An 11,440-nucleotide genomic window follows, 5' to 3' on the forward strand; every position below is an offset into this window, starting at 1 on the left:
TAGTAAAGGAGACGATAAACTTTACATGATGAAGACATGCTTATGTGGAACACTTTCGGTTTGGACATGAGTAGAGTGACTTATCTTTACGCTTGAATGCTTGTGCCCACATGCACAAAGGAGCAGAAGGGCCAATATAATAGGCAAATGCTAAGGGTGCCGTTCAATTCAATTCAATCATCCTAATTCAATCAAAACTAGTTATTACTTTTAACTGTTCAAATGGAAAAGCTTTATGTCACAGTACACAAATACACATTATTTTGAACTCCACTTTACTGCTTTTTTTGTATCATGCTCATCAACATTTCACTGGAATGACAGAAAAGCTGAATCTCATCTAATATCCGTGTAAGATTCTTAAAAAATTAAATATTAAACATGCACAACATTTATCTATTAGGTTTTTCATTTTTTCTAGGAATCATTATTTTTATATAATAGCTGTAACACTTCAGATGTACTTTTGATATATTTACCACACATCCCACGTGAGTGTTATTTTTACAAATTATTGACCAATATAAAGTGTTGAAAATGGCACATTGCTCATCTTTACGCAAGTAACAGACTGCTTCACTTCCACGAGTAAAAACATGACTTTATTATGGTATGATTATGACTTTAATCTAAATGAAATACAACTTTTTATCAAAAAAAAAAAAAAAAGCCAATTTTGTACTCACAGTATTACAACTTTAATCTAAAAAATAACTTTCTGGCAAATATTGGACTTTTTTTCTCTGAAACTTATGACCATATTCACGTAATACTAATAATCAAATAAAAGTTACCAGCTATACTTAAGTATACAGTAATGTGACGGGGAAGCTTAGCTGATCCCAGATATTTACTGATATTTGCTGATATTTACTTAGACAAGAAACTGCTCCTCTATCATTCCTCCTTTCATAAAAATTATGACTGATTTGAAAATATACTTTTTTTGTAATCTCAAGAATCGAATTTTTTTTCTCATATTATGACTTTTATCAAATATATCACTTTACCTAAAAAAAAAAAAAAGTTTTATTCTCATAGTATTATGACTTTAATCTCAAAACTATAAAACATTTTTTCATGGAACTTTATTTGTGTGATATGATATAAAAATTATACCTTTTGCTCAAAATGTCAGGGCTTCATTGATAGGACAAACCAAAAGTCACAACATTCTTGCAATATTATGACTTTAATCTCAAATATGTTTTTTTTTCTTCCTGAAAATGTATATTATTATTCTTGGAAAATTAAGACAAATTTTGAAAATATATTACTTTTTGTCGAAAACACTGTATAAAACGTTATTCTGGTAATATTACATTAATCTTGAAAATATAGGAAAATTTCTCAAAGGTGCATGACTTTGTTCTCCTAAAATTACATTATTTTAATCTCGTAGTGTGGCCCTAATACTCCTTATGCCGTCAATTGAAAACTGTCCCATAATAGTCAATGTAATGTGTAGTCTTTCGGCATCTTGACCTGGCATTTCGCTCATTCATAATTTTTTCCGCCAGCTATTTCTCAGCCCTTATAGTCCACTAGTTGTGGTGGCAAATCTGGCAGCACTCCATGCAAAACTCGAGACACTCTGTCGGCTCGCCACAGGACTGAAAGAGGACCGAGTGGCAGTGGGCGTGGCAGTTGAACTCCTCCACCGGCGCCTCGCGCAGCGCCTGGCAGCAGCGGGCGTAAGCGCCGCAACAGCAGGCGCAGAAGTTGTGCAGGCCAGACGTGCAAGCCTCCAGCAGGGCCAGCAGCAGCATGGAGCATTGGCAGGAGAGGCAGGCCAGCAGCAGGTGAGCACATGAGTCTGATGGACAAAATCACTCACTTTACACACTAGTACAAACACTGAACTACTGTACATTTCCATATCTCATATTTGTTCCATGAAATTATATGAATATTTTACCAACAGTGTATTCTCTTCATTTTTTGTTTTAGTATTACTCTTGGCTGCAGTGCTTTCAATACTGTACTTGGATGTGAATGGGATGTTAGATTTAATTTTGTCCAATCAAATTTCAGTCTCTCTAACCCTAAAAAAATGGTCGAAGCAAACTCTCGTTTACGATTCGCTGATAGCCAAAACTCACGCCGAGTAACTCAACACGCAGACTGGCTAATGGGTGAGCCAGTAAGCAGCTGTCACTAGCCAGGCCAGGCCAGGCCCCGCCTTTTAAAGCCATACACTCAAAATCACAGATACTACAGTATAACGTGTGGGTGGCAAAACCACAGTGGACAAAAATGATACCTGCACCTCACATGTACGTTATTGTGTTCAACAATGCAGAATCACTTTTTATTTGAATACTTGAAAAATTAATGGGATAATCAATAGAATACTCGATTGTGAAAGTTTTAGCTACTGTGGAACTTATCCCCCGCCAAAAATGGAGGTTCACTGAATGTGGGGCGCGATGAGGGCTGGCTCACTCGCATGAGACACGGGACTGATTTCAGTAAATGGGAAAAAAATGGGTGTGCAAAGTGACTGTAATTGTTAATCTCACATCCCTAAAACATGTATGCTAGGTTGATTGAAGACTAATTTGCCCGTAGGTTTAAATGCGAGTGCGAATGGTTGTTTGTTTCTATATGCCCTGCGATTGGCTGGCGACCAGTTCAGGGTGTACCCCGCGTCTCGCCCGAAGATAGCTGGGATAGGCTCCAGCACGCCCACGACCCTAGTGAGGATAAACGGTAAAGAAAATGGATAGATGGATGGATGGGGTCATGTCACAGAAATGTTAAAAAGACACCTGGAAACTGTTATAATTTGTGAAAAATATGCATGCGTCTCCTTCAATACACATTTGTGACGTTTCAGTGGTAGCCCGACTCAACTGTGTGTGTAAAGTGTTTCAGTAAGCAACATGAGGTCATAACCTGTTCTAAAAGCCTGTCAGACAGCATCAAACCAGCGGAACCTTAAAATTAATCTCCCATGTTTGTTTGTGGTGCCAAGGAATACTTGAAAGCCGCACAGATCATGTGTGATTGTGTCCTTAATCACAAAAGCCCTCCAGGGAGACTCATCAAGAAAAACGAAAAGGGCCACAAAGTCTCCCTGGTGATGAGTTTCCACCACAAAGAATCTGTCACCACATAATTGCTCCCCTGCCCCAATTAGGTGCGTGTGAAATTGCCTACATTAACCCCTGTGGTACGTTCGAGTGGCTCTTACGTGATGCTAACGATTGTTTTAGTGCTCGTCTCCCGTCTTAATCCTCACAAGGACCAGACGCAGAGCGAGCTCATGCAAATTGTGTCGTTTTATCCTGTTTACTCCAGGAAGTAAATGAAAGGAAGATGGAAAAATTCCCTCTGGAGTAGGGTTTTGGCCTTTTCCTGTTTCAGCCAACCAAGTAGTACACTCCTCCCCCCCCCCCCCCCCCCCCCACACACACACACATACAGTAAATATGCATATAAGGTATGCTAATAGCTGTGTGTAGATGGGAAAATGGGAAAACAAGCATTATATATTTATTTCACTCCGCAAACATGTTCAAAACTGATTTAAAAAAAAAAAGAAAACTGCTCTGGTTATCTGCGCTTTCTTTCAGAGTTTCTTTTGGGAAGGAAAAATTGGCTTTGAACAGGTTTCTCCAAATTGAGGATTTGACACAAAAAAAAAAAAAACCTGCAGTTAGCTCGTTCAAGCATAGCATATCAGGATGGCGGCTTAATTTTAAAGATCTAAATTAATGTAAACATTTAATGTCAATGTTTTCATATAACACACACACGCATATATATATATATATATATATATATATATATATATATATATATATATACATATATATACATATATATATATATATATATATATATATATATAAAAGGAACTGGTCATTATCAGTCATATTTTCCTAAAAATTGCCAACATTTTACAAATTCTGCCAGGGTGTGTAAACCACTGAGCAAAAGTTTACATATAAATAAATGATTGATGACCACTAGGTGACAATTGAAAACTGATTGTGCTTTCCTGAAGGTGTAGCAACGCGTTGATTTGAATCCGCCACATTGCCGCTTTGCACGGACAAGCTGGAACCACGCCCTTGACTCATGCCGCGGGATCCAGCGAGGTCGTTCGGAACCGCCAGACCACATCGTGGGCTACCGGGTGTGCGCGTGACGTGTCGAGGGGGGTCGGGCACTGTAGCGTTTCCTTGTGGCAAGGTTGCACCTCTCTGAGGCTGTGCTGGACAACATAGACACACTATAAATCATCCTAATTCTTTATAGAAGGTAAAATGCACATACTGTATGTCTTTCTCATCAGATTAAAGGCCTATTAGCAGCGGTGGGAGTAAGTGGAAGTCATAAGTCTCAAGTCTTAACCTTCAAGTTTCAAGCAAGTCCCGAGTTACTGTGGCAAAAATCAAGGAGACGCCACTAAATTTAAATTCGAGTCAACACTTGGCTTAAGCACGTCATAAATCAAGTCGTACAATCTTTTGCGGGGGTTGGGAGGGTGGATTTACAATGTAAAGATGTACCACCCATTGTTTTTGGACCGTTGTTGATTAGTGAAAATCTGCCGTCAGCACCCCCCGTACTCCCCATATACTATATCATGTACTTATACAATTGTGATATGAAATATGTAAACACAAACAACACCTATATTTAAATAAATGGAAATTCCATTAATCCATTCTAACCTCCCCAAAAAACACATTAAAAAAAATTGTAATGTTCGTGAGCCCGTCTATGGCGTTTTAGCATTGTGCGTTAGCTTTAAGTTTGGGAAAGGCTAAGATGTGTGGTTGTTTTAAATACACAATGTGCAATTTTCTTTGTTTTATGTTTAATTAGACAGTAAACTTCAACAGGGGGTGACAATAAACAGCTTGAAGTTTCTTCTTTGAAGACTTGCTCACGATCTGCCAAACTGCGAAGCCAGTTGAGTTCGCTGCCGCCATACAACACCTGTATCTGAAAGTTTTGCTCGCAAGTCAAAGCAAAAAATTGTCCGTACAACAGCTAGTATTTCGAAAAACCCGTAAATCTGGCCACCGTATCTCAAGGTAATCACTGCAGTCTATGTTGGATATTACAATTTTTATTAGACATCGGATTATACAGCAAAAACGTGTCCTAATGAAGAGTCGAAATGTTTAATTCACAAAGTTGACAAATTTCCACCTACTGTTGATGAGTTCTGTTGGCATGGTAACAGGAGAGACTTCCCCTTTAAGTTTAAATGGCATGCTCCCTGGAATACACCAAAACAATCTCACCTTAATTTGGATAACATTCATCATCAATTAAATCCAATTGATCCAAATAAGAGCCCTCCTGCATTTATCATACACTTAAATACTGCTGGGGCAGCCTGGTTGCTAGTGGTTAGCTTGTCTGCCTCACAGTTCTGTGGTTTGACTCTTGGAAAACATGCATGTTAGGTTCAATGTAGTCAAAATTGTCCATAGAATGTGAGAATGAATCCTTAGCTATACTATACAGTGGACCCTCGCTATTCACATGGCATAACTTTGGGGGTGGGGGGGAAAATAATAAATACAAATAAAAATAATTCTTTTTTTTGTTTGTTTTGTTTTTTTATCATTGAAAAAGAAATCTGTGACGTTCCATTTTCGGTTCTATGGTTAGCATCACACTTTTTGTCATCACTGGTACCCTTCTGAGTAGTATGGCAAAAAAGCAAATCACTGATCTGAGGTCTCTTGAGATTTCCCCTTTTATTTTACTTTTGAAGCCTATTTTGGTTGAACTTTCCACAGTAACTGCCGCAAAAGTGTCAATATGTTGTCATCACATCGCAGAAAGTATGAAAATGACCACTTGCCTTCACCCGTACCGTCTTTTCCGTAGCTCACCAGTGGAGTTTCTCCCATCCTCGTGTTTGACGCTCATGTCGTTCCGTCTTTAAAATGAAACCCATCCAGCCAACTTGGGCCTAACGTGGGCCTGACTCACTGCTCAGGAAACCGTGAGCTTGTGCTTCACTTGCTTCCAGCCACAATCACTCTTCCTCTTTCCCGGTACAACATGCCGTAACGCTTTCACACAATGGAGACACATGCCCCACATGTGTGTGAGCTTTTTCTGTCTTTAAGTCACAGGCCCACTTAACACGACTCAGCCATACGTGCATTTTCTTATCCTGTTGTGGGACGTGGGTGACCTGGAGGCTGTCCCAGTTGACTTTTGGGGCAAGGTTCATCCTGGAACCGTGGCCAGCCAATTGTATATTAACCTATCATACAGGTTATTCCAAGATGAGATTACAATCCAAACCTTTGAAGGCAGATGTGCCGTCCACACAATGTTAGAAATATCAACTGAAAAATCACATATTGCTGTCTAATGTAAAATATATCCTTTTATTTTCTGAATGGATTCATTATCTTCATTTGAGCCATTGTTAATGTAGTGGTTCACATAGCTTACCTTGCCTGAATCATCTGAGATAGACCCAAGCCACCTCATTATACTATTGTGCCAATGGAGAGACTTGCCGTAAACTGAATGCAGGAATCCGCTGCGTATTTGCCGTTCACAATTGACTTTTTTTTTTTCCCTGTGGAACATCCCCAACTAGTCGTGTTTCTTGTGCTTTTTCTGAAATGCTCTTAGATGCCACAAGAAGTGATAAATCTCAACTGAGAGATAAGCTTTGTTTGTCTGGGATCAGCTAAGATTAGCCTGGGTTGTTAGCGGACGTTTTACTAAGATCGCAAACAGTGCATTTATTCAAACTCTAATAAACTAAGCTTTTTGTTTTTTAAGGGCAATGATGTAAGATTGGTTTGAAATAAAACTGTTTGTGTTAAATCAAAAGAATTTATCAAAATTAACACAAACATTTTGTACGGAGTCCGACAATTTTGTCATTGTTTTAATATGCACATAGAACAAAGGATGAATTCAGCAAAGCAACTTTCTAAAGGCGCATTTGAGCCCGTGTTAAAACTAAAAATCAGATTAAAATTCATGCTAAAATGGTCATTTGGATCCATTAAATATGTGTCTGTAACTAAATTTATGGCAGATGTATTGGTGAGCGAACATCGGCGCTTCAGTGCCAACTGTCTCATATATTTTGCATTCAGTAAGTATTGATCTTGATGATTGGGTGATGGCTTGATGTTTGGACACGTGCGACAGCTTCATCATCATCATTATTATAATCATTATATCTCCAAGAGAAAATGATGCGTGATGATTATTATGCTGTCCAAAGTGCTAAAAACACAATGACAACGTGTACGTGTGTGTGTGTGCGTCAGTCAGATCAAAGCTAGACACACACACGAAAAGTGTTCAAGTTGTCTTCTCGGTAAACACACAAACGGCGGGAGGGTGTCACGGTACTGACAGCCAATCAAATCAAAGGCGGCCCAGGGAGGCGGGAGTAACGCTAAAGCTAACTCGTTATCAGCCCAGACAATTACTGACATTAGTCACAACATGGCGCCTTTGTTCTCGCTTGAATTGTGAAGGCTGCACTTTCCACGGTGACATCACTTGGATGAGACGACGGCACGCCGACAAGTCGCTTTACGCACCCGAACTGAGGCTTTCTTTCGTGTTTGTAGTATGCCCTTAAAACAAACTTTAAAAGGCAAGATTCCAAAAAAGTTGATCAAAATGTTGACTTGTTTGAAAAGGAAACATACTGTATGGGTCATTCCAGAATTGGAGGACAATTTAGGCACCAACATTTTTGAAAGACGGACCATTTGTTTATTTTTTTTATTTTTTTATGTTTTCAAGAATATCAGGTAATAAACCGTCATCATTTGTTTCATCCAGCTCAACTATCAACAGCACACTTTTTGAGATATCTTATTTTTCATATATTTTGCTGTTTGGCACAAGCTTGTGAAAACAAATTTAAACCATACTTGATAAATACTTTACAATTAAATAAAGTAAAATTTTATTTGAATCCTAAATTAAATTTAGTAATACCTGAATGACAGTAACAGGATTGCAGGCACTAATGTTAGTTTTTGCTTTAGCGTACATGCTAGCTGTGTGTTGGTCAAGAACAAACTATATGATTAAAAAAAAGAAAAACTTTGATATTGTCTTTTTCTAATAATACGTGTAACAGGGTTGCATTGGTTTGGGTGTCAGAGCAATTAGCTTGATGATGTCATTTCTGCTGAGTCAGGTAGTTCACTTTTTCTCCTCTTCCCCTAAATGGCTCAATAGGTTATAGTAACTGGGTTACGTGGATGTTGAGAGACACAACTTCAGCGCCTAAATGCTTAATATTGAAAGTGATGTTCTGATTTAAAACTTATTTCATCTGTCATAATTTATCTGTAAGTTTGTGACCAAGAAGGAGGGACAACAGAAAAGTCATTTTAGGGTGTGCTCAAAAGCTATTTGGTATTTTAAATATTTAGGAGTCACTTTTAACACAGCTACAGCACATGTTTCTGCATTCATTTCATGGGTGGTGGTGGCAGAAACGTCCTCCAATTGTGACATTACCCAATTACGGTACCTCTTGCTTCAGCGTAGCATTAATTTCTCCTGATGCATATCATTGCTTTTCAATCGTGAGCTGCATAAAGCGCATGCATGCCTAATTATGTATAGCTGCATAGTTTTATTTGGCGGTTAATTGCATTTAAAAACTGATATTAACGTCACAAAATCTGCAACGATTCACACATTCCCGTTTGAGCCTATATGACTTAACATTCGCATGTGTATTTATAATAATGTAAAGTGTGCTCTTTTGCTTGTTTAAAAACAGAATGATGCTTTGAGGATTTATATGCAAATATAACAAGAAGCAATGTGCTCAAGCATACACATTTTGGACAATGTGGAGCATGTCTCTAATCAAGCCATAATTTGACTTCCATTTACAAATATATAACACCAAATCATGCTTTGGTTTGTGTGTTTGTATAATTTTGTCAAAACATGATATATGTATAAAAATAAACTGCATAAAATTACAATTCAGTTTAACAATCCAAACACAAGGTATACTGTACATCTGTCTCATTATGTTAGTCCATCTATTTCTAATTATGACATTTAAGTACACAAAATAGTCTGGAAAAAAAATAGTCACTTTATTAGAGAAGATATCAAAAACTCACTTTTTGTATTTGTAAATAAAACACCATTGTGTGTCATTACTAGACGATTACACTAAACACAAAAATTAATTATCCTTTTTGTTCTTACAGTTGAGACTTTATTTTTTTTAATGACAATCTTGCTTTTTTTTCTTTTCAGACATAATCCTTTCAGCCATTCCACTAAGGTTGAATCAAGGCAACTGGACTGTTCTTGTTTGTTGAAGTTTCATCCATCCATCCATCCATTTTCTGAGCCGCTTCTCCTCACTAGGGTCGCGGGCGTGCTGAAGCCAATCCCAGCTGTCATCGGGCAGGAGGCGGGGTACACCCTGAACTGGTTGCCAGCCAATCGCAGGGCACAAAGAAACAAACAACCATTCGCACTCACAGTCATGCATACGGGCAATTTAGAGTCTCCAATTAATGCATGCGAGTGCCGGAGAAAACCCATGCAGGCACGGGGAGAACATGCAAACGCCACACAGGCGGTGACGGGGATTGAACCCGGGTCCTCAAAACTGTGAGGCTGACGCTCTAACCAGTCGTCCACCGTGCCGCTAAGAAGTTTCACCTTTCATCCAAAAGGCTTCTTCAGTTATATTTTTTTACGTATTTATGCTTTGGTGGGTGGTCAACATTTGGGTGGTGTTGTTGTCGCCCAGTGTGGTTAGTGAAATAATCGTTTTGCGTACCAATCAGTCGTTCACTCGTCTTGTGGCTAAACAGCTCGTTAAGGCCACTTCTTCTTCTTTTCCTTTCGGCTTGTCCCTTTAGGGGTCGCCACAGCGCGTCATCCTTTTCCATGTAAGCCTATCTCCTGCATCCTCCTCTCGAACACCAACTGCCCTCATGTCTTCCCTCACGACATCCATCAACCTTCTCTCTCGCTCTCTTGCCTGGCAGCTCCATCCTTATCATCCTTCTACCAATATACTCACTATTTCTCCTCTGGACGTGTCCAAACTATCGAAGTCTGTCTAACTTTGTCTCCAAAACATCGAACCTTGGTTGTCCCTCTGATGAGCTCATTTCTAATTTTATCCAACCTGGTCACTCCGAGAGAGAACCTCAGCATCTTCATTTCTGCCACCTCCAGCTTTGCTTCCTGTTGTCTCTTCAGCGCCACTGTCTCTAATCCGTACATCATGGCTGGCCTCACCACTGTTTTATAAACTTTGCCCTTCATCCTAGCAGATGCTCTTCTGTCACATAACACACCTGACACCTTCCTCTCCCCGATCCAACCTGCTTGGACCCGTTTCTTCACTTCCTGACCACACTCACCATTGCTCTGGACGGTTGACCCCAAGTATTTAAAGTCCTCCACCCTTGCTATCTCTTCTCCCTGTAGCCTCACTCTTCCCCCACCACTCCTCTCATCCATGCACATATATTCTGTCTTACTTCGGCTAATCTTCATTCCTCTGCTTTCCAGTGCATGCCTCCTCCTGTTCCTCCACCTGCTCCATCCTTTCACTGCAGATCACAATGTCATCTGCAAACATCATAGTCCAAGGGGATTCCAGTTCAACCTCATCTGTCAGCCTATCCATCACCACTGCAAACATGAAGGGGCTCAGGGCTGATCCCTGATGCAGTCCCACCTCCACCTTAAATTTGTCTGTCACACCTACAGCACAACTCACCGCTGTTCTGCTGCCCTCGTACATGTCCTGTATTATTCTAACATACTTCAATGCCACTCCAGACTTACGCATCCAGTACCACAGTTCCTCTCTGGGTACTCTGCCATAGGCTTTCTCTAGATCTACAAAGACATAATGGAGCTCCTTCTGACCTTCTCTCCATCAACATCCTCAAGCCAAATAATGCATCTGTGGTACTCTTTCTCGGCGTGAAAGCATACTGTTGCTCGCAAATACTCACTTCTGTCTTGAGTCTAGCCTCCACTACTCTTTCCCATAACTTCATTGTGTGGCTCATCACGTTTATTCCTCTGTAGGTCCCACAGCAATGCACATCACCGTTGTTCTTAAAAATGGGCACCAGCACACTTTTCCTCCATTCCTCAGGCATCTTCTCATGTGCTAGAATTCTATTGAACAAGCTGGTCAAAAACTCCACATCCACCTCTCCGAGATGCTTCCATACCTCCACAGGAATGTCACCAGGACCAACTTCCTTTCCATTTTTCATCCTCTTTAACGCCTTTCTAACTTCCCCCTTACCAATCATTGCCACTTCCTGGTCCAGCACACTTGCCTCTTCTACTCTCCCTTCTCTCTCATTTTCCTCATTCATCAACTCCTCAAACTATTCTTTCAATCTATCTAGCACACTACTGGCACCAGTCAACATATTTCCATCTCTATCATTAATCA

This window comes from Phycodurus eques, chromosome 5 (genome assembly GCF_024500275.1).
Source record: "Phycodurus eques isolate BA_2022a chromosome 5, UOR_Pequ_1.1, whole genome shotgun sequence".
In the NCBI taxonomy this organism is placed as follows: domain Eukaryota; kingdom Metazoa; phylum Chordata; class Actinopteri; order Syngnathiformes; family Syngnathidae; genus Phycodurus; species Phycodurus eques.